The sequence below is a fragment of the Oncorhynchus mykiss genome, chromosome 12 (genome assembly GCF_057628025.1).
Source record: "Oncorhynchus mykiss isolate SJ-2025 chromosome 12, ASM5762802v1, whole genome shotgun sequence".
Classification (NCBI taxonomy): Eukaryota; Metazoa; Chordata; class Actinopteri; order Salmoniformes; family Salmonidae; genus Oncorhynchus; species Oncorhynchus mykiss.
In genome coordinates this window covers 66,449,350-66,476,811 of record NC_143033.1, presented here as the reverse complement: position 1 = coordinate 66,476,811, position 27,462 = coordinate 66,449,350, and the positions used below count along the sequence as shown (strand labels likewise).

The window sequence follows — 27,462 nt, the reverse complement described above, 5'->3', positions numbered from 1 at the left end:
AAAACCGTAGCTAAATGGAATGGATATCCTGTTCTGCTTTTTAAAATCATTGCGGAAAATTTGAGTTGAATCGAGTCATTTAGACATGGCATTGCAAACCATTTTCGTTTTGGTTAGCTAGTTAGCATAACTACCTAGCTACTTCTGTGCAAATTACATGTTTGCTGTTACTAAAGAAACGTCTGGGAATGTGTTTATGGTTGAACTTTCTGCAAGGTTTCTTTCAAATGTGTTGTGGAAACCTGTGCGCATAGTGTAGAGCACTGAGCTACAGTACCAGTCAAAAGTTTGGACACCTACTCATTCAAGTGTTTTTCTTTATTTGTACTATTTTCTTCATTGTAGAATAATAGTGAAGACATCAGAACTATGAAATGACACATGGAATCATGTAGTTAATCCCAAAAATGTTAAACATATCAAAATATATTTAAGATTCTTCAAAGTAGCCACCCTTTTTGCATTGACAGCTTTGCACACTCTTGGCATTCTCATTCTGACTGGTACTGTATATACCCGGTATGAACGGTCAGGCAAGCATGTTGTCACCTTAAAATTCTGTTAACTTCGATACCAGGTTTAGTATCACGATTCTCAATACCATCACGATACTTAATACCAAAACGATACCACAGCAAACAAACAAGCCGTGTTAATCAAAGTCACAGAACGTAAACCCCGCGACTGCTCTGTTCAATGGGCTTCTTTTGAGTTCAATATCATTACATTACATTTTTTTGTCATGAACATTTTTCAGGTGGCCATGTGTGCATTAACAAATCAATTGTACAGTCAGTCATACAATCAATTTGATGTTTTACCAAACTAATTACATAACATAATTGTAAGCATTTATTTGAATGGTACATCTATCAATAAACTGGCTAAAGGAAGATGTAGTCTAGGTCTATTCACAATACAGTTGCATGCATATTCAATAGGGGTGTTTGCATGCATTTTGAGTTATTGATCTTGTTTTGGCTGATTTTGATGGGGCTACAGATGACATTCTGTTTCCCTTCCATTTGGGACTTATTTTATTGTACTGATCAATAACATTTGCATAGAAGTTACTTATTTTATTAAAGGGCGGACTGTCTCTTTAACCAGTAATGATGTCATTCACGAGGCAAAAGGGGGGCGGCCCATCAAAGCACTATTTACAGATCGTCGGTTCGCTGAGGCAATAAAACATCTTTGGGAGAAACGTGAGAGCGAGACCAATTTTAAGAGACCGAAACGGTTGTTGGTTCGAAACCCTGAGCTGACTAGGTAAAATATCTGCTTCTGCCCTTATTGCTCCTGTAAATCACTCTGGATTTAAAAAAAATTATATATAAAATAAAAAGGTCACACAGGATATGAGGGTCTGCCAAATGGCTTAAATGTAAATCAGCATTTTTGCATTATGGTTGGTTATCACATACAAAACTATGAGAAATCTGGGAAACCAGGCCTGCTATTCATAGTGGACTTTGAAAGGGCTTTTGATAAAGTATGACTGGAGTTTATATATAAATGCTTGGAACATTTCAATTTTGGAGAATCTCATATAAAAATGGGTTACAATCATGTATAGTAACCCTAGGTGTAAAGTAGTAAATTATGGCTACTTTTAAACTGTCAAGAAGAGCAAAACAAGGTTGTCCACTATCGGCATATCTACAGTTGAAGTCGGATGTTTACATACACCTAGGTTGTAGTCATTAAAACTAATTTTTAACCACTCCACAAATTTATTGTTAACCTCTCTGGTACAACAGCCAGTGAAATTCAGGGCGCCAAATTCAAAACGACAGAAATCCCATAATTAAAATTCCTCAAACATACAAGTATTTTACACAATTTTAAAGGTAAACTTCTTGTAAATCCAGACAGTGTCCGATTTCAAATAGGCTTTACGGCGAAAGCACAATTTGCGATTGTTAGGTCAGCTCCTTGCCATAGAAACCCATACAGCCATTTTCCAAACAAGAAGAGGTGTCACAAAAGTCAGAAATAGCGTCACTAACCTTTGATCTTCATCAGATGGCACTCACAGGACTTCACGTTACACAACAAATGTGTTTTGTTTGATAAAGTTCATCTTTATGTCCAAAAAACAAATTTTGAAATTGGTGTGTTATGTTCAGAAATGAATTGTCTCAAACAAACATCCAGTGAGATTGCAGAGCTCCAAATTCAAATACAGAAATATTATAATAATTCCGAAAAGATAGGTTAAGATTACCTTCTTGTGAATCCAACCACGGTGTCAGATTTAAAAAATGCTTTACGGTAAAAGCATATCGTACGATTATTTGAGAACATAGCCCAGCAGACAAATCATTACAAACAGTAACCAACCAAGTAGAAGAGTTACACAAGTCAGAAATAGAGAGAAAATTAATCACTTACCTTTTGATCTTCATATGGTTGCACTCAGAAGACATTAATTTATTCAATAAATGTTCCTTTTTGTTCGATAGTCTCTTTATATCCAAAAACCCCAGTTTTGTTCAATTTCTTCAGTAATCCACAGGCTCAAACGCAGTCACAACAGGCAGACAAAAAATCAAAAATAATATCCATAAAGTTCGCAGAAACTTTTCAAACCTCAACAATAACTTTGTCAATATAAAAGGTAAACAAGAAAGGGGGCAGTGTTTGGATGAAAAGCGAATGGAAAAATGTGGGTATGTTTTTCATTCAAAATTCCGAATGCTGCCCCCTACCCTAGTGAAGTTAACAAACTATAGTTTTGGCAAGTCTGTTAGGACATCTACTTTGTGCATGACAACAATTGTTTACAGACAGATTATTTCACTTCTAATTCACTGTATCACAATTTCAGTGGGTCAGAAGTTTCATACACTAAGTTGACTGTGCCTTTAAACAGCTTGGAAAATTTTAGAAAACGATGTCATGGCTTTAGAAGCTTCTGATAGACTAATAGACATCATTTGAGTCAATTGGAGGTGTACCTGTGGATGTATTTCAAGGCCTACCTTCCAACTCAGTGCCTCTTTGCTTGACATCATGGGAAAATCAAAAGAAATCAGCCAAGACCTCAGAAAAACAATTGTACACCTCCACGTGTCTGGTTCATCCTTGGAAGACATTTCCAAATGCTTCAATGTATCACGTTAACCAGTACAAACAATAGTATGCAAGTATAAACACCATGGGACCACGCAGCCGTCATACCGCTCAGGAAGGAGAAGCGTTCTGTCTCCTAGAGATGAACATACTTTCATGCGAAAAGTGGTAAATCAAGCCCAGAACAACAGCAAAGGACCTTGTGAAGAGGCTGGAGTAAACGGGTATCTATATCCACAGTCCTATATCGACATAACCTGAAAGGCCGCTCCGCAAGGAACCTCCATATAAAAGCCAGACTACGATTTGCAACTGCACATGGGGACAAAGATCATACTTTTTGGAGAAATGTCCTCTGGTCTGATGAAACAAAAATAGAACTGTTTGGCCATAATGACAATCGTTATGTTTGGAGGAAAAAGGTTGCAAGCTGAAGAACATCATCCCAACCGTGAAGCACGGGGGTGGCAGCATCATGTTGTGGGGGTGCTTTGCTGCAGGAGCGACTGGTGCACTTAACAAAATAGATGTCTTCATGAGGAAAGAAAATTATGTGGATATATTGAAGCAACATGTCAAGACATCAGTCAGGAAGTTAAAGCTTGGTCGCAAATGGATTTTCCAAATGGACAATGACCCCAAGCATACTTCCAAAGTTGTGGCAAAATGGCTTAAGGACAACAAAGTCGAGGTATTGGAGTGGCCATCACAAAGCCCTGATGTCAATCCCATAGAAAATTTGTGGGCAGAACTGAAAAAGTCTGTGCGAGCAAGGAGGCCTACAAACCTGACTCAGTTACACCAGCTCTGTTAGGAGGAATGGGCCAAAATTCTCCCAACTTATTGTGGGAAGCTTGTGGATGGCTACCCAACCCGTTTAACCCAAGTTAAACAATTTAAAGGCAATGCTACCAAGTACTAATTGAGTATATGTAAACTTCTGACCCACTGGGAATGTGATGAAAGAAATAAAAGCTGAAATAAATAATACTTATTATTTCACATTCTTTAAAATAAAGTGGTGATCGTAACTGACCTAAGACAGGGAATGTTTTACTAAGATTCAATGTCAGGAATTGTGAAAAACTGAGTTTAAATGTATTTGGCTAAGGTGTATGTAAACTTCCAACTTCAACTGTAGGTTACGAAATAATTGGGAGAAGATTTGACGTACCAATTCCATGGCACGTGGTTTATGAACTGATACACACAACGACGCCGGATTCAAAACAATGTTTTCAATTTAAATCATTATTTAGTGTTCTTGCAACCAACAGAATGTTATTTGTATGGGGGATACAACCTTCCCAGCTCTGCAGATTTTGGTGCGAAGAGGCTATATGTAGCTTGTTTTTGGTCACAGGTCCAGGAATGGCTGGAGAATTGCAATATTTACCTAGAGCTAACCCTGCAAATTATAAACTTGGATTAGCTAACAGTGTGCCATTGGATCACAGGAGTGATGGTTGCTGATAATGGGCCTCTGTACGCCTATGTAGCTATTCCATAAAAAAATGTTCAGTTTCCAGCTACAGTAGTCATTTACAACAAAAACAATGTCTATACTGTATTTCTGATCAATGTGTTATTTTAATGGGCAAAATAATTTGCTTCTCTTTCAAAAACAAGGACATTTCTAAATGACCCCAAACTTTTGAATGTTTGAGTGATGGGCGATTGGAAGTGATGCAGATGATTACATTGATGGAAGCTACAATATGTCTGCAATATTAAAACTACCCCCTAAAAAATACAAAGTACAATGGTAGTGAATTGATGTTAGTTTTTAGCTGTAAGCTACCAAGAAAAGTTAGCCTACAAAGCTGGAAGATACCGTTTTCTTCTTGCAGTGTAGTGTTCTAGCCTATAGGCACATTGTTTTGCGAACAGTAATGAACCGTTTCAAAATATCTACGTGCCGTGTTGCATTATTCTAGTGTGTTAGCTCCACACTCATGCCTCACAGAAGTTAACGTGATACAGCTCAGACTCCCAGTGGGGGCTAAGTGGAGCAGGCACGGTGCTTTCGCGCCATACGGGGTGCATCGGCTGCGCTGATACACATTTGACACAAGCGCCAAAAGTTTTTATTTTATTTTTTAAATATAGTTCCAAACCATGTTCTAGTCTCGCAAAAATAGATGTTTCGGTACACCATGCAACACTAACGTGTTGTGTGTTGCGCTTAAAAGGGTCAGTAAGGTGAAAAGATGATTGGTGGCAATTTTGTTTATGCCGTTAGATTTAACGCACTATTAACACGTTAATTTTGACAGCTCTTGTTGATACTGATTGTTTCTGTCCTAAGGCAGTGCTGTACTCGGATCAGCTTTCTCTATTCAATTCTTTAACATTAGAAATAGCTTATTTTTTTTTCAAGTTGGCCTAGTCTTGAAGGATCTCGTCTCCCTCACCTTCAATCACCGGTCTATTTCATCCCTCCATGTTGCTCCCTTATGGGATTAACTTTAGTTAATCCCATAAGGACATGAACCCAACCAGACCTGTTGACTGAAGTCTTAACCAGGAACAATCTCTTAACTCCCTCCAGTCCTTAGATGTGTTCCCACTCCCTCCAAGTCCCTAAATTCGGTTTCCGTTCAACACTGACCAAGGCCAAGTCCCAAATGGCACCCTATTGCCTATATAGTGCACAAAAAAAATCTAATCTAACTTTATTGGTCACATACACATGGTTAGCAGATGTTAATGCAAGTGTAGCGAAGAAGCTTGTGCTTCTTGTTTCGACAGTGCAGTAATATCTAACAAGTAATCTAACAATTCCCCAACTACCTAATGCACACATCTAAAGGGGTGAATGATAGTATGTATATTATAAATATATGGATGAGCGATGGCCGAGCGGCATTGGCAAGGTGCGGTAGATGGTATAAAATACAGTACAGTGGTTCCTCCTTTAAAAGTTGTGAGCTTGCACTGCGGGACTTGGATGTACCCAGCGCCACGGCTTCATTGCTCCAGACCACCACAAGGGGGAGTTAGAGCACTCATTATGTGTTTGGGTCCCAAGGTTTTTATATGACCAATCTTGAGTGATTCCAATGGTTGTAAAGATTCTAGCTAGCTAAAGCATTTACTGCAAATTTAATGTACAATTGTGTAAGCTTGCCTTGCAATGCAGCTGAAGTAACAACGCTAGCTAACTATTTACTTGCTTATTGTGTAGTGGAGGATAAAATTAACTATGTCTATGGATGTGTAGCAAGCTACATACTGTAGCCGATCTTTGTATGAACCCTAAAACGTTAGGTTTTGAACTAATATTCATACCAATCTATGAACCTCAGCTATCATAGTTGGGGGAGTCAAAATCATAAGTAACAGTCAGTATCTGGTCTGGCCACCAGCTGCATTAAATACTGCAGTGCATCTCCTCCTCATGGACTGCACCAGATTTGCCAGTTCTTGATGTGAGATGTTACCCCACTCTTCCACCAAGGCACCTGCAAGTTCCCAGACATTTCTACAGGGAATGGCCCTAGCCCTCACCCTCCGATCCAGCAGGTCCCAGGCGTGCTCAATGGGATTGAGATCCGGGCTCTTTGCTGGCCATGGCAGAACATTGACATTCCTGTCTTGCAGGAAATCACGCACAGAATGAGCAGTATGGCTGGTGGCATTGTCATGCTGGAGGGTCATGTCAGGATGAGCCTGCAGGAAGGGTACCACATGAGGGAGGAGGATGTCTTCCCTGTAATGCACAGTGTTGAGATTGCCTGCAATGATGACAAGCTCAGTCCGATGATGCTGCGACACACCGCCACAGACCATGATGGAGCCTCCACCTCCAAATCGATCCCGCTCCAGAGTACAGGTCCCGGTGTAACGCTCATTCCTTTCGAAGATAAACGTGAATCTGACCATCACCCCTGGTGAGACAAAACCGTGACTCGTCAGTGAAGAGCACTTTTTGCCAGTCCTGTCTGGTCCAGCGACGGTGGGTTTGTGCCCATAGGCAACACTGTTGCCCGTGATGTCTGGTGAGGACCTGCCTTACAACAGTCCTACAAGCCCTCAGTCCAGCCTCTCTCAGCCTGTTGCGGACAGTTTGAGCACTGATGGAGGGATTGTGCGTTCCTGGTGTAACTCGGGCAGTTGTTGCTATCCTGCAGGTGGGATGTTTGGATGTACTGATCCTGTGCAGGTGTTGTTACACGTGGTCTGCCACTGCGAGGACGATCAGCTGTCCGTCCTGTCTCCCTGTTGCGCTGTCTTAGGCGTCTCGCAGTACGGACAATGCAATTTATTTCCCTGGCCACATCTGCAGTCCTCATGCCTCCTTGCAGCAGGCCTAAAGCACGTTCACGCAGATGAGTAGGGAACCTGGGCATCTTTCTTTCTGTGTTTTTCAGAGTCAGTAGAAAGGCCTCTTTAGTGTCCTAAGTTTTCATAACTGTGACCTTAATTGAGGACAGGGTCCTGAAAAAGGAGACAGGGTCCTGAAAAAGGGACGTCTCTTTTTATGCAGATTTTTATGCATTATAATTATACACTTGTTTATCACTCCTGCTCCTGGGACATCAATGATTATACATTGTAACTATGCAATAGACTAGAAACATGATTTTGCATGTCTAACTCCCTTCCTCTTTGTTAATCTGAGGACACAGGATAGTATTTCAATGAGATACTTATTTTCAACCAGTGGAGAATGTGAAACGCTTTATTGAAAGAAGTTCATTATCTAGGTGTACATACATGCAATATAATATATATTATTGTCACGGTCGTCCTCCTCTTCATCTGAAGAGGAGAGGCGAGATGGATCGGAAGACCAAAATGCGGCGTGGTAAGTGTCCATGGTAAATCTTTAATAAAGAAAATACTGACACTGCATACAAAACAATAAACAAATGATGACCGTGAAGCTACATATTAGACCTGTGCTGACACAAGCCACTAACATAGACAATCACCCACAAACAAACAGTGCAACCCAGGCATGATTCTCAATCAGAGACAACTAATGACACCTTCCTCTGATTGAGAACCATACTAGGCCGAAAACATAGAAAAACCAACAGACTGCCCACCCCACTCACGCGCTGACCATACTAAATAATGGGAATGTTCCCTGAATGGTTTCTAGTGATCTGGAGGCAGATGATCTCCAATTAAGCGATGAGTGAGGCGTTAGATCACAGGTTAAATGTCAAAAGGGTATTTTTACCCTGGAGACCAAACCATCTGTAACTTTCCTCAACCTACTGTACTGTAGAATAAAAAATACAAGTTATACCTTTATTTAATTAGGCAAGATGCCAGAGTCAAAGGTAAGGAAGAGTCAGACAGCTCATTTTGTCTGGCCCGTACGATTAAATGTAATGCATATTGCTATGAAATCTACTTTATTGCGGTTTCTCTATTTTTCAATTGCAAGTTGAGCAACAAGGGTCAGTTGGGTTCAATGGAAAGGAGTCACAGTGAATCTGTGAGAGAAGAGTTGTCCTGATCATAAACCTTATCATTAGGTTATAATACAATGCTTATAAAATGGTCTGTACAAGCATACCAGGGTAACATTAAAATGTGTAGTGCACATTGCACAGTAAGTTGCAGGATTGACTCAGTCTCCAGATCTCAACCCCATAGAAAATCTTAGGAGGCAGTTGAAAGTCCGTGTTGCCCAGCAACAGCCCCGAAACATCACTGCTCTAGAGGAAATCTGCATGGAGGAATGGGCCAAAATACCAGCAACAGTGTGTGAAAACCTTGTGAAGACTTACAGAAAACATTTGACCTTAGTCATTGCCAACAAAGGGTATATAACAAAGTATTGAGAAACTTTTGTTATTGACCAAATAGTTATTTTCCACTATCATTTGCAAATAAATTCATAAAATTCTACAATGTGTTTTTCTGGATTTTTTTTGTCATTTTGTCTGTCATAGTTGAAGTGTACCTATGATGAAAATTATAAGCCTCATCTTTTTAAGTGGGAGAACTTGCACAATTGGTGGCTGACTAAATACTTTTTTGCCCCACTGTACATGGACACAGACACGTGTATATAAACATGCATGCGGACACACACTAGTGATGCATGGTCAGCTGTTTGTTCCTCCCGCAATTGCTAATAACCCATCCGCAACTGCCCGACGTATATGTGATAAATTAAAGATGTGAGGTCCGCACCCGACCCTAACCCACTAATATAGTCAAAGATGGAGTATTTTTTTTTTGACAGGCCTTTTAGATATGCATATGTTTCTGCTTATAATATAACCCTTGCTCACCAGAATGTCACAAAAACACAAGCATTTCTCTACATCCGCAATAACATCTACTAAATATGTGGTATGTGACCAATAACATTTAATTGAATTTTCTAAATCGATAGAATGAATTCTTCAATCTGGTTGACATCGGTAAGGTTTGTTTTCTTTCCTCTTTCATCTCTGCTTCTCTCATGCAGCAAAGACGTTTAGGGACTGGGGAGAAAATGCAACAACTCAACCAAAACCCAAAAAAAACAGGAAAGATTTTCAGTGTAAAATCACCAAATAGCATCAGTTTCACCGGTTTGAAGGAAATTGAAATCTATCAAACGACAGAATTTAGGATGCATATTTTGTATGTTTTGAAATACTACTATCAGCTGTTAAGATGCTGACAGAGCAGCAGCAGCACCGCACATTCATTTTCTCAAGATTCTGAAAGAAACCAATCATATTTCTCTACTCCTGTTCCTGAGTCAGAATTTACATTTGGTGTATCATTTTACTGCAAGAAATGATTAATTCAGCAGGGGTTAATATTATGTTAGGCTATGTGAGAGGTTATAGACCTACAGTTCAGATTTCAGTTAGGCTACTATTCCATTTAACCCATCTGAACAGTACAGTTCCCTTGACGTGCCATTTTGAAGTCCCCAGTGCTGGCACTGCTATCCTCCTCTTTTGCCACCTCACCAAATATTTTCCAGATCATAGCCTACTCTTCTGGCCTTCCCTTCTATTTCATTTTTTTCTTATTGAATTAAACTCCGACATTGTCCTTTTTGCCTCGGTTGGATCAGTGTTAACTTTTTCTACCGAAGTTCCCAAAAGCATTTAGCAATTGGGGTGTATTTGGTGCGCTACATGTAGTGCATAGCCTAAGCTTTAGAGCCTAGTGCCAGATAAATGTAGCCTACAGATATGACTTGCACAATAATTATACTTTTGCTGTATTCAATTATTATTATTTTTTAAATGTATGCATTTTCTTCTATTTATTCAACCCACCCGCCCTTCATCCACAATATTTTATGGCCCTAAAACCCACCCGCCCCGTGGATATAGTGCACACACACTAGTGCACACACACATGGACACATGCATGAACACACACATGGACACATGCTCCTTCTCCTCCTTTTTGTTGTCCTCAGCTGGGCTTTTGGTTATGCTTAGTTGCAAGTATTGCGTAACTAAAGGGTTGCCGAAAATGACAACAGCCCTCCCTCCTCCTGCGGTTGTTTTTGCCTGGTGCCCACTTGGACTATTGCCACTGCAGCCAAGGTCAATCACACATACCAGGCCCCTCGATGTGCCATCTGGGGCGACGTGTGTGTACTGTATGTCTCTGCGTCCGTGTGTACTGTATGTCTCTGTGTGTGGACGCGGTGATGCTCTGTATTGACCATGGAGAAGCTTTGAAGCCACTGATTGGCAGTCGTCCAATCCTACAGTTTTTCTAAATTTTTTCAAAAGTATTTGTTTTGTGGTGGTAGGGGACACTAACATTTAGTAATCTAAAAAAATAGATTTTCAGGAATAAAAAAATACGTTTTATATGATTTTAAAGTATTAAGGCAGGGATTATCAACTACATTTAGCCACGAGACAATTTTTTTCTTGAATGGATGGTCGGGGGGCCAAAACATAATTACAAATAGTTTGTACACCGCAAATTGACTGCAAGAAGCCCAAACACATATATTTGACAAACATAATCATTTCAAACTGTGCTTACATTTGTATACGATCACATGTCTCTCTCTATATTATGTTTGGAAATACTTGAACAGATTGCCTAAATTAAAATAACTTGCAGCTGGTGCTTTTATAGTCTATGGTGAATAATAATAATACACACAAAAATATTTCAGTTAAAATTGGACACACCTACTCATTCCAGGGTTTTTCTTTATTTGTACTATTTTCTACATTGTAGAATAATAGTGAAGCTGTCAAAACTATGAAATAAGACCTATGGAATCATGTAGTAACCAAAAATGTGTTTAACAAATCAAAATATAATTGAGATTCTTCAAAGTAGCCACCCTTTGCCTTGATGACAGCTCTGCACATTAAGGTGTCTGTAATATAATAAATGGGGAAACTAATGTAGACATTAATAAATGCATTTCTATTGGTAAAAAAAAAAGTATGATGGTGGGGTGGTGTCAAGATGGAGGCACAGTGGCTTTACAGTACCCCCCCCCCTGTTAGTCATCTAGTGTGTATATATAGATCATTGGTGTCTCGCTCTCTTTGTGTGTGTGTGTGTGTGTCTTCTTTCCTCGTTTGCATAACACACCCGAGGCCACCCCCATTGAACTCCCTTATCGCCTCACCCATCTGCAAAGGCTTCGCTCTGAGCAAACACTTTTATCAGTGACCTCTAATCCACTCGCTGAGTTAGTGTGTGTGTACACGCTGTCTGCATCTCTTAGAGTCTCGGAAAGGACATTATGTACTCGTGTTCACATGTCAACCACTTCACTCGCTGTTGTGTAAATTGAGTGTAATTGTCCTTTTGTCCCTTTACACTACATCAAGGGTTCCCAAACGTTATTGCTTTGACACACCAATTGAGGTGTCTTTTGATCCGCCACCCACCATAATGGTTGCGTGGCGAAAGAAATATACACAGACCAAAAATAAGTAGAAAATATCATCTTGGCAGCGAAGAGAATGTTGTAGTTTCAGAAGTAATTTCCTGAAATTCCACACATCCTGCCATGGAGCTGAAAGAGAATTGTGCAGTTAAGCTTCATTCCCTAAAATGTAACACATTTTGACCGAGGCTAATGCTGTGTTCTTAGGCTCAAATATAAATGGGGGCCTGATTTTTGTCTAGCTTTGATTTTGTTTGTAAATTCTCAAAGGTTATAGGCTATTATTGAAAAATATATACTTGGTTTAAGTTTACACTGAAAGCGTTTTCCCAGACTGAAAGTTAAGTAAATAATAATTTGCTCTTCACAAACTATTATCCCGCAACCCACCTAGAGCCCTGGCTGGGTTGAAACTCACAGTTTTGTAACCACTGCACTACACAACATTTGGTTAATTGTTCAGTAGTCTTATGGCTTGGGGTTAGAAGCTGTTAAAGGAGCCTTTTGGTCCTAGACTTGGCGCTCTGATACCGCTTTCTGTGTGGTAGCAGAGAACTGTCTATGACTTGGGTGACTGGAGTCTTTGACACTGCCTAGTATATAGGTCCTGGATGGCTGGAAGCTTGCCCCCAGTGATGTACTGGGCCGTACGCACTACCCTCTAGCGCCTTACGGTCAGATGCCGAGCAGTTACCAAACCAGTACGGTGATGCAACTGGTCAGGATGCTCTCGGTGGTGCAGCTGTAGAACTTTTTGAGGAGCTGGGACTCATGCCAAATCTTTTCAGTCTCCAGAGGGGGAAAAGGTGTTGTCATGCCCTTTTCACGACTGTCTTTGTGTGTTTGGGCCATGATATTTTATTGGTGATGTGGACACCAGGAACTTGAAACTCTCGACCCGCTCCACTACAGCCCCGATGCTAATGGGTCCTTTTCCTGTTGTCCACGATCAGCTCCTTTTGTCTTGCTCACATTGAGGGAGAGGTTGTTGTCCTGGCACCTCACTGCCAGGTCTCTGTTCTCCTCCTTATAGGCTGTCTCATCATTGTCGGTGATCAGACCTACCACTGTTGTGTCGTCAGCAAACTTATTGATAGTGTTGGAGTCGTGTTTGGCAACACAGTCATGGGTGAACAGGGAGTACAGGAGGAGACTAAGCATACACCCCTGAGGGGCGCCAGTGTTGAGGATCACTGTAGCAGACGTGTTGTTGCCTGGGGGCGGCCCGTCAAGAAGTCCAGGATCCAGTTGGAGAGGGAGGTGTTTAGCCGCAGGGTCCTTAGCTTAGTGGTGAGCTTTATGGTGTTGAACGCTGAATGTAGTCAATGAACAGCATTCTCACATAGGTGTTCCTTTTGTCCAGGTGGGAAAGGGCTTCGGATCTGGTGGGACAGTATGTGAATTGGAGTGGGTCTAGGGTTTCCGGGACGGTGATGTTGATGTGAGCCATGACCAGCCTTTCAAAGCACTTCATGGCTATAGAGTGCTACAGGTCGGTAGTCATTTAGGCAGGTTACCTTCGCTTCCTTGGGCACAGGGACCATGGTGGTCTGCTTGAAACATGTAGGTATTATGGACTCGGTCAGGGAGAGGTTGAAAATGTCAGTGAAGATGCTTGCCAGTTGGTCCATGCATGCTTTAAGTACACGTCCTTGTAATCCTTTTGGCCCTGGGGATTTGTGAATGTTGACCTGTTTAAAGGTCTTAATGCTCTCGGTAGCCAATGTATCACACAGTCGTCCAGAACAGCTGGTGCTGTCATGCATGCTCCAGTGTTGCTTGCCCCGAAGCGAGCATAAAATGCATTTTGCTCATCTGGTAGACCTGTGTCACTGGGCAGCTCGCGGCTGGGTTTCCCTTTGCAGTCTGTAATAGTTGTCATGCCCTGCCACATCTGACGAGCTTCAGAGCCGGTGTAGTAGGATTCAATCTTAATCCTTTATTGACGCTTTGCTTGTTTGATGGTTCGTCTGAGGGCATAGCGGGAGTTCTTCTATGTGTCCTGATTAGTGTCCCGCTCCTTGAAAGCGTCAGCTCTAGCCTTTAGCTCGATGCAGACGTTGCCTGTTGGTGCAGACATGGCTTCTGGTTGGGATATGTATGTACGGTCACTGTGGGAACGTCGTCTATACACTTGTTGATTAAGCCAATGACTGAGGTGGTGTAGTCCTCAATGCCGTTGGATGAATCCCGGAACATATTCCAGTCTATGCTAGCAAAACAGTCCTGTAGCATCCGCGTCATCTGAGCACTTCCGTATTGAGTGAGTTACTGTTACTTCCTGCTTTAGTTTTTTCTTGTAAGCAGGAATCAGGAGGATAGAATTATGGTCAGATTTGCCAAAAGGAGGACAGGGGAGAGATTTGTTTGCATCTCTGTGTGTGGAGTAAAGGTGGTTTATTTTTAAATAGTATTTGTCATTTTTGTCCCCCGCTGGTTGCACGTGACATGCTGGTAAAAATGTGCTAAAACTGATTTAAGTTTGTCTGAAGTCCCCGGGCCACTAGGACCGCCGATTCTGGATGAGCATTTTCTTGTTTGCTTATGGCCTTATCGAGTTGGTTGAGAGCGGTCTTAGTGCCAGCATCGGTTTGTGGTGGTAACTCGACGGCTGCGAATAATATAGATGAGTACTCTCTTGGTAGATAGTGTGGTCTACAGCTTATTATAAGGTACTCTACCTCAGGCGAGCATTACCTCGAGACTTCTTTAATATTAGACAACGTGCACCAGCTGTTATTGACAAATAGACACGTAGCTTCTCTGTCCTGCCAGTGCATGGAAACTCCCGCCAGCCCTATATTATCCGTGTCGTCGTTCAGCCACGACTCGGTGAAGCATAAGATGTTCGTTTTTAATGTCCCTTCGGTATAATCTTGATCGTAGGTCATCCATTTTATTTTTCCTATAATTGCATGTTGGCCAATAGAATGGATGGCAGCCTGCGAATTCTCAGAAGGCAGCCCGTCTTCTCTGCTCAGCTCTCTATGCTCTCCTCTACTCTGCTGGCTCAACGTGTTTTTTTTGTCCATCAGTCCTGCTCACTATGTTCCCATCTCAGGAATGTTTGGGCACATTCTAAGGGACCTAAATCAGGCCTGGAGCAGACCCTCGCCATCCTCAATCTCACCTTATCTTTGACCACCTTATCAGTCGTAGATGGGGGAGGGGGGTATAATATAAGTTATGTATGGAGAGCGTGCCTTTTTAGACAGGGTGGGGAACGGAGGTGGATGGGGGGGGAGGGGGTCGAGAGGGAAGATGTATACCATGTAGGTTATATGCAGAGTTCCACCCTAGTTGTTGCTCAGGCAGGCCTCTGTGCTTTGACTGGCTGACTGGGTTAGGTTTAGTACTGACCTCTCCTTTCCTCATATACCCTCAGCTAACCAATGAAGCAAGGGGCCCCTCAGGGGTAATGCTGCACAGAATGCATAGTCACTCACTCTGCCTTAGGCTCCCTCTCACTTCCTTTCTCCTCTCTTTCAGCCTGTCTTACATTTTCTTTCTTTTACTCTCTCACACTAACTTTCTCTTCCACTCTCTGAAATTCTCTCTCACTTCTCTCTCTGTTCCTGCTATTTCTCTCCATCTAATCTAGTTTCAATTTCTCATGTCTGGTGCCTTTCTCTTCCTCTTCCTCTTTCTTTCCTTCTTTCTTTCTTGGCTCACTAGTTGTTCCTGGCGGCCTCCTTCTCTTTCAGCGGTAAAGGAAGCTGTCAGTAACTACTGACCAATATCTGATGTGACATCACAGCAGTGGATGTGCTGTTCTTTTACTGATAGGGTACGTTTGGTATGTACACTGTACACGTGGCTGTTGAGTTTAAACCTGTATCACTAATCTCTAGGCTACACAATGCACCATTGCTGTGATAGTAAAGTAAAGCCACAATCAAATGGGCCCATCAACAAATGTAAACAATGGAGCAATATTGTAAGTTGCAAAATCCACCCTAACACACTTGCCTGTGTAATGATTATGCTGTTGAAGCACCTTTGGCAGCGATTGCAGCCTCGAGTCTTCTTGGGTATGACGCTACAAGCTTTGTACAGCTGTATTTGGTGAGTAGCTCTCATTCTTCTCTGCAGATCCTCTCAAACTCTGTCTGATTGGATGGGGAGCGTCACTGCACAGCTATTTTCAGGCCTCTCCAGAGATGTTCGAATGGGTTCATGTCCAGACTCTGACTGGGCCACATTCGGAGACTTTCGAGCCACTCCTGCATTGTCTTTTCAGGGTTGTTGTCCTGTTGGAAGGTGAACCGTCACCCCAGTCTGAGTGATCTGGAACAGGTTTTCATCAAGGATCTCTCTGTACTTTGCTCCTTTCATCTTTCACTCTTTCCTGACTAGTCTCGCAGTCCCTGCCGCTGAAAAAATCTCCACAGCATGATGCTGCTACCATGATTCACCGTAGGAATGGTGCCAGGTTTCCTACAGACGTGACACCAAAAGGCACTTAACTTGTTATGGCTGCAATCCCACTAACGGGATAACTGTCATCAACAACCGCTGAATAGCATAGCGCTACATTCAATAAATATGACAAAAAATATTTATATTCATGAAATCACAAGTGCAATATAGGAAAACACAGCTTAGCCTTTTGTTAAAGGCTGTCGTGTCAGATTTTGAAATTATGCTTTACAGCAAAAGCAATCCAAGCGTTTGTTTAAGTTTATCGATCGCACGACAAAATATTAAGTACACTTAGCATCAGGTAGCTTGGTCACAAATCAGAAAAGCAATCAAATGAATTGTTTACCTTCGGATGTTTTCACTCACGAGACTCCCAGTTACACAACAAATGTTCCTTTTGTTCCATAAAGATTATTTTTATATCCATACCTCTGTTTGGCGTGTTATGTTCAGAATTCCAGAAGAAAGAGTGGGCACGACAACGCAGACACATTCCAAATAGTTTCCCCATAATGTCCACAGAAACATGTCAAATGTTTTTTATAATCAATCCTCAGGTTGTTTTTAAAATATATAATCGATAATATATCAACCGCAAATGTCTTTCACAGTAGGAGAGGGAAAAGTAATACCTTTCCAAACTCATGTAACCACTTGACGCGATGTTATCGTTCTGGCTCATTTTTCAAAATAAAAGCCTGAAACTCCAGTGGGGAGAACAAGTATTTGATACACTACCGATTTTGCAGGTTTTCCTACTTACAAAGCATGTAGAGGTCTAATTTTTATCATAGGTACACTTCAACTGTGAGAGACGGAATCTAAAACAAAATCCAGAAAATCACATTATGATTTTTAAGTAATTAATTTGCATTTTATTAGAAAGGCAGAGTTGTGTGTGTCATGACAGCTGCAACTCTTACTACATTACTTGTTTGCCAAAAAGGCATATCAACAGAAGGCCAAGGGCACGGAATATTCTCACTTACTCTGAACTCCTACCAGTTCAGCTCGCTAAATAGTGAGACACAGATGAGTCCAAGGGAACACGCAATTGGCCTGTTGGATGAACCTATCATTACCATGGGGATTGTCATTGGTCATTACACCCATTATTTTGCAACGCATTAACAGTGCCTTCAGAAACTATTCACCTCCCTTGATGTTTTCCACTTTTTGTTACAGCTAAATTTGAAATAGATTAAATTGAGATTTTTTTTGTCACTGGCATACACACAATACCCCATAATGTCAAAGTGGAATTTTGTCTTTCGAAATAAAAATAAAAAGCTGAAATGTCTTGATATGGCAAGCCTAAATAAGTTCAGGAGTAAAAATGTCCTTAAGTCACATAATAAGTTGCATTTGCTCACTCTGTGTGCAATAATAGTGTTTAACATGATTTTTGGATGACTACCTCATCTCTGTACCCTACACATACAATTATCTGTAAGGTCCCTCAGTCGAGCAGTGAATTTCAAACACAGATTCGACCACAAAGACCAGGGAAGCTTTTGAATGCTGTACAAAGAAGGCCACCTATTGGTAGATGAGTGAAAATATTGAGTGTACAATCCAGGTGTGGAAAGCTCTTGGAGACCTACTCCGAAAGACTCCCAGCTGTAGTCGCTGTCAAAGGTGCTTCTACCAAGTATTGACTCAGTATTGTATTTCATTCTCAACAAATGTACAAACATTTTCTGAAAACACATTTTCACCTTCTCATTATGGGTGTGTAGATGGGTGAGGGGGAAAAAAAACATGTATTTAAATTCAGGCGGTGACACAACAAAATGTGGAATAAGTCAAGGGAGGTGAATACTTTGAGTGTACAAAACACCGGCTCTTTCCTTGACAGATTGTTGAATACAGGTGAATGCTACACTTCAATCAGAGTAGATAAAGGGTTAGGAGACGGGTTACAGAAGGATTTTTAAGCTTTGAGACAATTTACACATGGATTGTGTATGTGTGCCATTCAGAGAGCGTGTCGACGGGGAAGCCAAAATATTGAAGTGCCTTTGAATGGGGTATGTAGTAGGTGCCAGGTGTCAAGAACTGCAACGTGGTTGAGTTTTTCACACTCAACAGTTTCTCATGTGTATCATGAATGGTCCACCACCCAAAAGTCATACAGCTAACTTGACACATGGGCCAGCATCCCTGTGAAACGCTTTCGGCACCTTATACGGTCCATGCCCCGAGGAATTAAGGCTGTTCTGAGGGTAAAAGAGGGTTCCGCTCAATATTAGGAAGGTGTTCTTAATGTTTTGTACACTGTGTAGATATACTCCTATCTAAAGGTTGTTTGTCAGGGATATCACTTTTCAAGTAAGAAAACCAAATAGCAGGAGGGGATCTTTTAAAGGGGCAATCAGCAATTGCTACATCTACTTTTGGACTTATAAATTCATTACGTACGCATTTGAAGAATAAAACTTTTTATAAATGTCTTATGAGCTTTGTTCAACTGTTGTACCCCATTAGAACCCAGAATATAAGCTTGTGGCCACCAGCTGCATTAAGTACTGCAGTGCATCTCCTCCTCATGGAATGCACCAGATTTGCCAGTTCTTGCTGTGAGATGTTACCCTACTCTTCCACCAAGGCACCTGCAAGTTCCTGGACATTTCTAGGGGGAATGGCCCTAGCCTTCACTCTCCGATCCAACAGGTCCCAGACGTGCTCAATGGGATTGAGATCCGGGCTTTTCGCTGGCCATTGCACAACACTGACATTCCTGTCTTGCAGGAAATCACGCACAGAACGAGCAGTATGGCTGGTGGCATTGTCATGCTGGAGGGTCATGTCAGGATGAGCCTGCAGGAAGGGTACCACATGAGGGAGGAGGATGTCTTCCCTGTAACGCACAGCGTTGAGATTTCCTGCAATGACAACAAGCTCAGTCCCATGATGCTGTGACACACCGCCCCAGACCATGACGGACCCTCCACTTCCAAATTGATCCCGCTCCAGAGTACAGGCCTCGGTGTAACGCTCATTCCTTTGACAATTAATGTGAATCCGACCATCACCCATGGTGAGACAAAACCGCAACTCGTCAGTGAAGAGCACTTTTTGCCAGTCCTGTCTGGTCCAGCGACGGTGGGTTTGTGCCCATAGGCAACACTGTTGCCCGTGATGTCTGGTGAGGACCTGCCTTACAACAGTCCTACAAGCCCTCAGTCCAGCCTCTCTCAGCCTATTGCGGACAGTCTGAGCACTGATGGCGGGATTGTGCGTTCCTGGTGTAACTCGGGCAGTTGTTGCCATCCTGTACCTGTCCCTGCAGGTGTGATGTTCGGATGTACCGATCCTGTGCAGGTAATTTATCGAACAATATTTACATGTGTTTTGGGGAAGGTGCGTGTGAGCATGCGTGTCCCACCCCATGATGTTCTTTCCTAACATCCTTAAGGGACTCTTCATTTAACATGATAAGTCAATACTTTGTAGAAGCACCTTTGGCGGCCATTACAGCTGTGAGTCTTTTTGGGTTTGTCTCGAAGAGCTTTGTACACCTGGATTGTACAATATTTACCCATTATTCTTTAATCAATTTTTCAAGCTCTGTCAAATTGATTGTTGACCATTGCTAGACAGCCATTTAAATTTTTTAAAATGCATTTTCAAGCCGATTTCAGTGAAAACTAACTGGGCCACTCAGGAACATTCAATGTCGTTTTGGTAAGCAACTCCAGTGTAGATTTGGCCTTGTGTTTTAGGTTATTGTCCTGCTGAAAGGTGATTTTGTCTCCTAGTATATGTTGGAAAGCAGACTAAACCAAGGTGTTTCTCTAGGAGTTTGCCTGTGCTTTTCTCCATTCGGGTAAAAAAAATTTAATCCTGAAACTCCGTAGTCCTTTAACGATTACAAGCATACCTGTAACATGATACACCCACCACTACACTTGTAAATATAGAGTGGTACTCGGTAATGTGTTGAATTGGATTAACCCCAAACACAACTTTTTGTTCTGAATACAAAGTGTTAATTTCTTTGGCACATTTTTTTGCAGTATTACTTTTGTGCCTTGTTGCAAACAGAATGCATGTTTTTGAATATTTTTATTCTGTACAGGCTTCCTTTTCACTGTCATTTATGTTAGTATTGTGGAGTACCTACATTGTTGATCCATTCTCAGTTTTCTCATATCACAACCATTAAACTCTGTAACGGTTTTAAAATCACCATTGGCCTCATGGTGAAATGCCTGAACAGTTTCCTTACTCTCCGGCAACTGAGTTAGGAAGGACACCTGTATCTTTGTAGTGACTGGTTGTATTGATACACCTTCCAAAGCCTAATGAATAACTTCACCATACTCAAAGGGATATTTGCATATGCCAATCGATGCCCCTCTTTGCGAGGCATTGAAAAACCTTACTGGTCTTTGTGGTTGAATCTGTGCTTGAAAATCACTACTCGATTGTGGGACCTTACAATTATTGTCACGATTTTCTTCCTGGGAAGGAGAGGTGGACCAAAAATGCAGCGTGGTTGAAGTTCATGGTTCTTTAATAAGAAAACTCAAAACATGAACAAACTACAAAACAATAAACGTGAAAACCGTAATAGTCCTAACTGGTGCATAAAACACAGACAGGAAACAATCACCCACAAAATACCCAAAGAATATGGCTGCCTAAATATGGTTCCCAATCAGAGACAACGATAAACACCTGCCTCTGAGAACCACTCTAGGCAATCATAGACTTACCTAGACAACAAAACTGAACAGAACCCCATATTCTAATAAACCCCTAGACAAGACGAACACAATAAATCACCCATGTCACACCCTGGCCTAAACCAAAATAATAAAGAAAACAAAGATAACTAAGGCCAGGGTGTGACAATTATCTATGTGTGGGGTACAGAGATGAGGTAGTCATAAAAACACAATGAGTCCATGCAACTTATTATGTTGTGAAGGCCATTTTCACGCCTTAACTTATTTAGGCTTGCCATAAGAAAGAGGTGGAATACTTATTGACTCGAGACATTTCAGGTTTACATTTTATATTAATCTCAAAAATGTTCTACAAACAAACCCATTTTCACATTGAGGTATTGTGTGTGGATCTGTGACACAATATCTAAATGTCATCAATTTAAATTCCGGCTGTAACACAACAAAATGTGGAAAAAGGAAAGGAGGGAAGGCAGTCTCTGACAGAAGTCTTGCCAATGCCATATGTTATTTTCATCCCTCCTTGTCAGTGTGTCCTTGGCAGATAGTCACTGATTGCTAACATTAATGAAATTAACTAACTAATTGATGTTTTGTTTGTGATTGCGCTCCCTCTGTCACTCTTTCAAGCGCCAGGGAGTCGATCTGAGTCACCCTCTCCTTGTTTGTTCAATGGCTAAAAATCACAAGGCCGTTACCAAAGTAACACAGTGAAAATATGTCCTTGCCTTAAACAGTTTTGAGTAGGCCTTCCGGGCTGGGCTGTAAGAGTACTGGAAATGAGTTCATGCTGTTCATAATGTCTCAGAGGAGCTGGGTACTGGGGTTTTTGATGCTTGCTAGCTGACGCTGGAACTGGAGTCCTGTAATTCACAAATAATGATAGAGCATGAAGTAGTCTTGAATGGCACATTTTCCCCCCAGAGTACTTATTTTCTTTATTTTACAATAGCTGTATCCTCAATTCTACAGTAGAGGTGTTAGCGCTGCCGGTGGCCACTACTTACAGCTAGGGTTGCACATTTTGGGGAATATTCAGAGGTGGAAACTTTCCGTGGGAATTAACGGGAATATATGGGATTTAACGGAAATATATGCACATTAATATTAGTACCATTTTTAAATGTAGGTGTTTTTTGCATTGGATATATTTACATATCATATGGAGACCGAAACATAAACATTTTACCTTGTCATAAGTAGACATAATTGCAAATGATTAAATCCTTCCAATAGAAAAAAACAACTATTTAGTCAACTCATTTTAATTAAAGTTAAATTTGTGACTCTTCACACGGGATGATTTCACTGAACAACAAAAGGGAATATTGAATGATCCCCAATGATCCATCGCTTCTCCCAAAAACGTTTTCAACATACATCTGTAAAATGATAGTCCAGAAACTAAAGGGGAAAGAGCCTCAGATCCACAAAGTCCCTTCCACCAGGTTGCTGATGAGATATATTGGCACGACTGCCACATTGCACCTACATCCTAAAGCCCTTGCTGGGAAGTGTACTTCGACAGACTGCCAAGAACTTTGTCCTCATCCAGGCCAAGGTGGCGAGACATGGTAGCGATGACACCATAGGCCTTGTTGATCTCTGCACCAGACAGGATGCTCTTGCCAGCATACTTGTGGTCCAACATGTACACTGCGACATGTATGGGCTTCAGGCAGAAGTCTTCATGCTTTTTGATGTATTTCAGAACTGCAGTTTCCTCTGCTTGGAGCAACAGTGAAGTGGGCAGGGCAGTATGGATGTATTCTCTTACATCTGCAAGCAGAGTCTGAACATCAGACCGGATGGCACGGTCTCCCTCAATCTGTGCAATGGCTATTGCTATAGGTTTAAGGAGTTTCAGGCTGCTTACCACTCTCTCCCAAAATACATCATACAGGAGGATCCTCTTGATGGGGATGTCCATATCTGCAGACTGTTGATGGGTGGAGATAATGTAGTTAATTATTCCTTGTCCACAAACGTTCAACCACCCATCAGAGATGATTGCAATAATCTGCTTTCTCTATGATTTGCTTGACCTTCACTTGAACTCTGCATCCAGCAAATTAGTAGATAAAGCATGTCTGGTTGGAGGGGCGAAGAACATTCAGAAATCTCTTCTAATACACATTGCCTGTGAGCATTAGATGAACCAGTTGCATACACAGCTCGAGCAAGACATTCATCAGCATTTCTCTGACTACGTTCCTCCATTGAGTAAAAAAAAAACTTCTGATTCCAGGAGGACCATGAGCTGTTGCTATCAGTAAGGTGTCTGATTCATAATTTTCACCTCGAACAGAACTTTTGTCAGAGGTTGCTTGTTGTGAGCGCTGAGGGAACTTCTGCATCTTTGTTGCATTTTTCACATATGATTTAGCACAGTGTTTGCAAATGTACACAGATTTTCCTTCTACATTAGTTGCTGTGAAATGTCTCCACGCGTCAGATAGTGCCCGTGGCATTTTCCTGTAAAGATAAGAAAACAAATGAGTAAAAAAAAAACTAATACAATTCCATGTACAGATAAATAGTTAAGCAGTTAGATTAAACAACTCATTTGTAAGAATTTAAAAAAAAATGAAATGTATGGAAACAGGTGAATTAACACTCAATTAACATGCTCAATCAAGCTAAAACCCACATGGTAGCAAAAACTAACTAGCAGAAATTGTTAACAAGTTAGAAATGATTTAAACACACTTTGCTGTAGGCTACTATTTACTAGTTCACAAAAAATATTGTATGTCATATAAAATATATTCACCCCACCCAGTATTGTAATCAAAACATACCAGAAAGCATGTAGTCCTTGGCTAAGACAGTGTAGTAGTGTGGGCTCAATAGCATCTCATTCCTGTGCAAGATCTTGAGGATCAGCTGTACATGTGATGAGGAAGTACACTGTGCATGCAAAGGGTTGCAATTCCATTGAATTAGGGATAGTTTAACCAAAACATGCCACAAGACCTAGAATTGCCTTGTGTATCCCACAAAAAAAAGGTTCACTGATATAAACTAACATTTTTGATGAGTTTAAGCAAAATTCCCGGGCTTAACCTCCCCATGAAAAATGTCCTGAAATTTCCCGGAAGGTTTCCGACTCTTTGCAGCCCTACTTAGTGACTATAGAATGTCTGCCTTGGATTTCATCACATTTTGTGTTACAAACTGGGATTCAAATGGATTTCATTGTCATTTTCTGTCAATGATCTACACAAAATACTCTCAAACTGTAAGAAAAATTCAATTAAAAAAAGATTAATACAAAATAAAACGTGGTATGTATATGTGTGTAATATATATATTTATTTATTTTTATTTATTTTTATTTTTTTATTTTTTTATTTATTTATTTTTATTTATTTATTTATTTATTTTTATTTATTTATATATTATAATATTTATATATACTATAATATTTATATATATTATATTTTATATATATATAATATTTTATATATATATTATAGATATTATTTATTTATTTATATATATATATATATATATATATATATATAATATACACACACCTATACACACCTTGATTTAGATAAGAATTCACCCCCGAGTCAATGCATGTTAGAAACGCCTGATTTATAGATGTGAGTCGTCTTGGGTATGCTCTGTCAAGGTGTTGGGGATCATGGCTAAACAGCAATTATACAGTATTTGTTTTTTATTCTGTGCCTTGTGTACTTTTGAATGTTTCGGAATATTTGTATTCTGTATATGAGTGAAAAGAACACTCTGTCATTTAGGTCATTTATTATGGAGTCACTTCAATGTTGTTGATCCATCTTCAATTTTCTCCCATCACAGCTATTGAACTCTTAACTGTTTTAAAATCACCAAAGGCCTCTTGACATCCCTAAGCCGGTTTCCTTCCTGTCCTGCAGCTCAGTTCAGAGGGATGACTGCATCTTTTATGTGTCTGGGTGGTTTAATGCATCATCCACAACATAACTATTAACTTGACCATGCTTAAAGATACAGTGCATTCGGAAAGTATTCAGACCCCTTGACATTTTCCATATTTTGTTACTTTACAGCCTTATTCTAAAATTGATCGTTTTTTTCCCTCATCAATCTACACACAATTCCCCATAATGACAAAGCAAAAATAGGTTTTTAGAAATGTTGGCAAATGTATTAAAAATAAATAACTTTATCACATATACATAAGTATTCACACCCTTTACTCAGTACTTTGTTGAAGCCCCTTTGACCAGCGATTACAGCCTCAAGTCTTCTTGGGTATGACGCTACAAGCTTTGCACACCTGTATTTGGGGAGTTTCTCCCATTCTTCTCTGCAGATCCTCTCAATCTCTGTCAGGTTGGATGAGGAGCGTCGCTGCACAGCTATTTTCAGGTCTCTCCAGAAATATTCAATTGGGTTCAAGTCCAGGCTCTGGCTGGGCCACTCAAGAGTCTTGTCCCGAGCCACTCCTGCATTGTCTTGGCTGTGTGCTTAGGTTTGTTGTCCTGCTTGAAGATGAACCTTCGCCCCAGTCTGAGGTCCTGAGCACTCTGGAGCAGGTTTTCATCAAGGATCTCTCTGTACTGTGCACCGTACATCTTTCCCTCGATCTTGACTAGTCTCCCAGTCCCTGCTGCATCAGACCAGAGAATCTTGTTTCTCATGGTCAGAGTCATTTAGGTGCCTTTTGACAAACTCCACTTGCATTGGGCCATAGTAGGCTATTTCCTACTTGCAGAATATACTATTTCCTACTTGCACTGTATGTGAAACAGTCTCTTGAGTTAGCAATTTATAGATTTTCTAAAATGCTATTCTCCCTACTTGAACTTGTCCTCAAGTAATACCTCCATAAAATGTTGTCCTCAAGTAATACCTCCATAAAATGTTGTCCTCAAGTAATACCTTCCTAAAATAATGTTGACCTCAACTCCACAATACCACAACAGCAAGGCAGACCAAACTCATAGACACACCAGTAAAATCAAGGCTTTGACTGTTTTTACAGTATATACCCTGTGAGTTTGTCTAGGCGTAATCTGTGTTCCGGAAACCAGTCCTCTGATAATCTACCCTGTCAGTTTGTCTAGGTGTAATCTGTGTTCTGAAAACCAGTCCTCTGATAATCTACCCTGTGAGTTTGAAGTTTTTTTTGTACTCCGTTAGTTGGCTTCTCTGTGTTTATGTCGAACCCTTCTGTTCTGTGTGTGTCTTACAGGTGCAGGCTGACTGATCCACTGGAGACCACCTTTTTGGGAGGTAGACAAGGACCGAGCAGTGGAGCACGTCTGAGGCTTTCAGACCCAGGGCTAGCCGAGCTAGCGAGTTGTTGCAAAAAAAAGCACGGAGAGAGCCTGAAAACAGTTTGCCTGGGTGGCAGAATCACATCTGGAAAATGGCCCACCTGGGAGGCAGTCAAAACCAGAAGGCTGCATGCTTGGGGGTCAGTCACTTACATTAAACAGCACAGCGGCAAGCCTGAATGGTGTGGGGACCCTGAGAGCAGCGCGCTGCCTTAGGGGCTGAGAGGGACTGAAAGGGGAGCCTATTATCAGCCGATAATAGCCCGCCAGGTGGCAAAGGCTGTAAGAAGAACAGTAAGACCCAGCAGAGCGAGGGTGAGAAGAACGATCCACAGGTGAGTTCTCTGGTTCCTTCCCACTCGGCCCCTTCTCTCCGCCTTATGATGCAGTGGGTGAAACAACAGGAGTAGTAAGACTGGGGCCTGATTGGATAGCTCAGAGCTTCAGCTCTTTTATATCCATATCTGCACATTGAATTTAAGAAGGCGAGGCAAGGTTATCTCAAGGTTTAAGGTATAGATTTAGGGTGCTCTAAAGGTGGTCTTGAGTCAAGGAATTGTTCTAAACGCGGTCGACTAACTTATTTCCCAACATGAGTAACCTGAGTAAACCAGTCCACTGCCTCTTGTGTGTTGTCTGGCTGTGGCGTTAATCCACTGGAAGCTCCGTGTACCTCTGACCTTTTTGATTGGCTAATCCTCCGTGACCCTCCAGGTGGCGTGAGAGTTTCTGGGGGAGAGAGTCGAAGTGGAGGAGGGAGCTAGACTGTCAGAGATCGAAGTGACTGATCCAACTGAACAGGGCCCATGTTAAAAAAGCGTCTCGGAGTAGGAGTGCTGATGGAGGATCAGGTCCTCCTTCGGCCGAGCCCTTTTCTGTATGCCTTTTTAACACGACTGTGCTAGTGCACTCCGGATTGTTTGACTGTGGGGCTATGGCTATATCCCACTGCTGACACCAATGTGGCACATTTGGTGTGGACACACCTCGAGGTTGATGTTTGACTGTTGTGCTTCATAGTCTAGGATGAGGATCTCCCTCCCTGTGTGTTTAGCTCAAATAAGTCTGGATCAAACAGATCTCATGTCCCCTTTTGATCCCCTTGATCTAATGTCTTCCATTATGATGCCTG

General features: G+C 41.3%; 1 protein-coding gene across 1 annotated transcript in view; it reads left to right on the top strand.

Moving 5' to 3' along the window:
• Positions 1-27,462, top strand: part of LOC110537966 (thyroid hormone receptor alpha) — a 122,089-nt gene that overhangs the window by 27,015 nt on the left and 67,612 nt on the right. Inside the window, exon 2 of the mRNA XM_021624454.3 lies at positions 26,246-26,665. The gene's annotated coding sequence lies outside the window, so the exon portion shown is untranslated. The remainder of the gene's footprint in view (positions 1-26,245; positions 26,666-27,462) is intronic.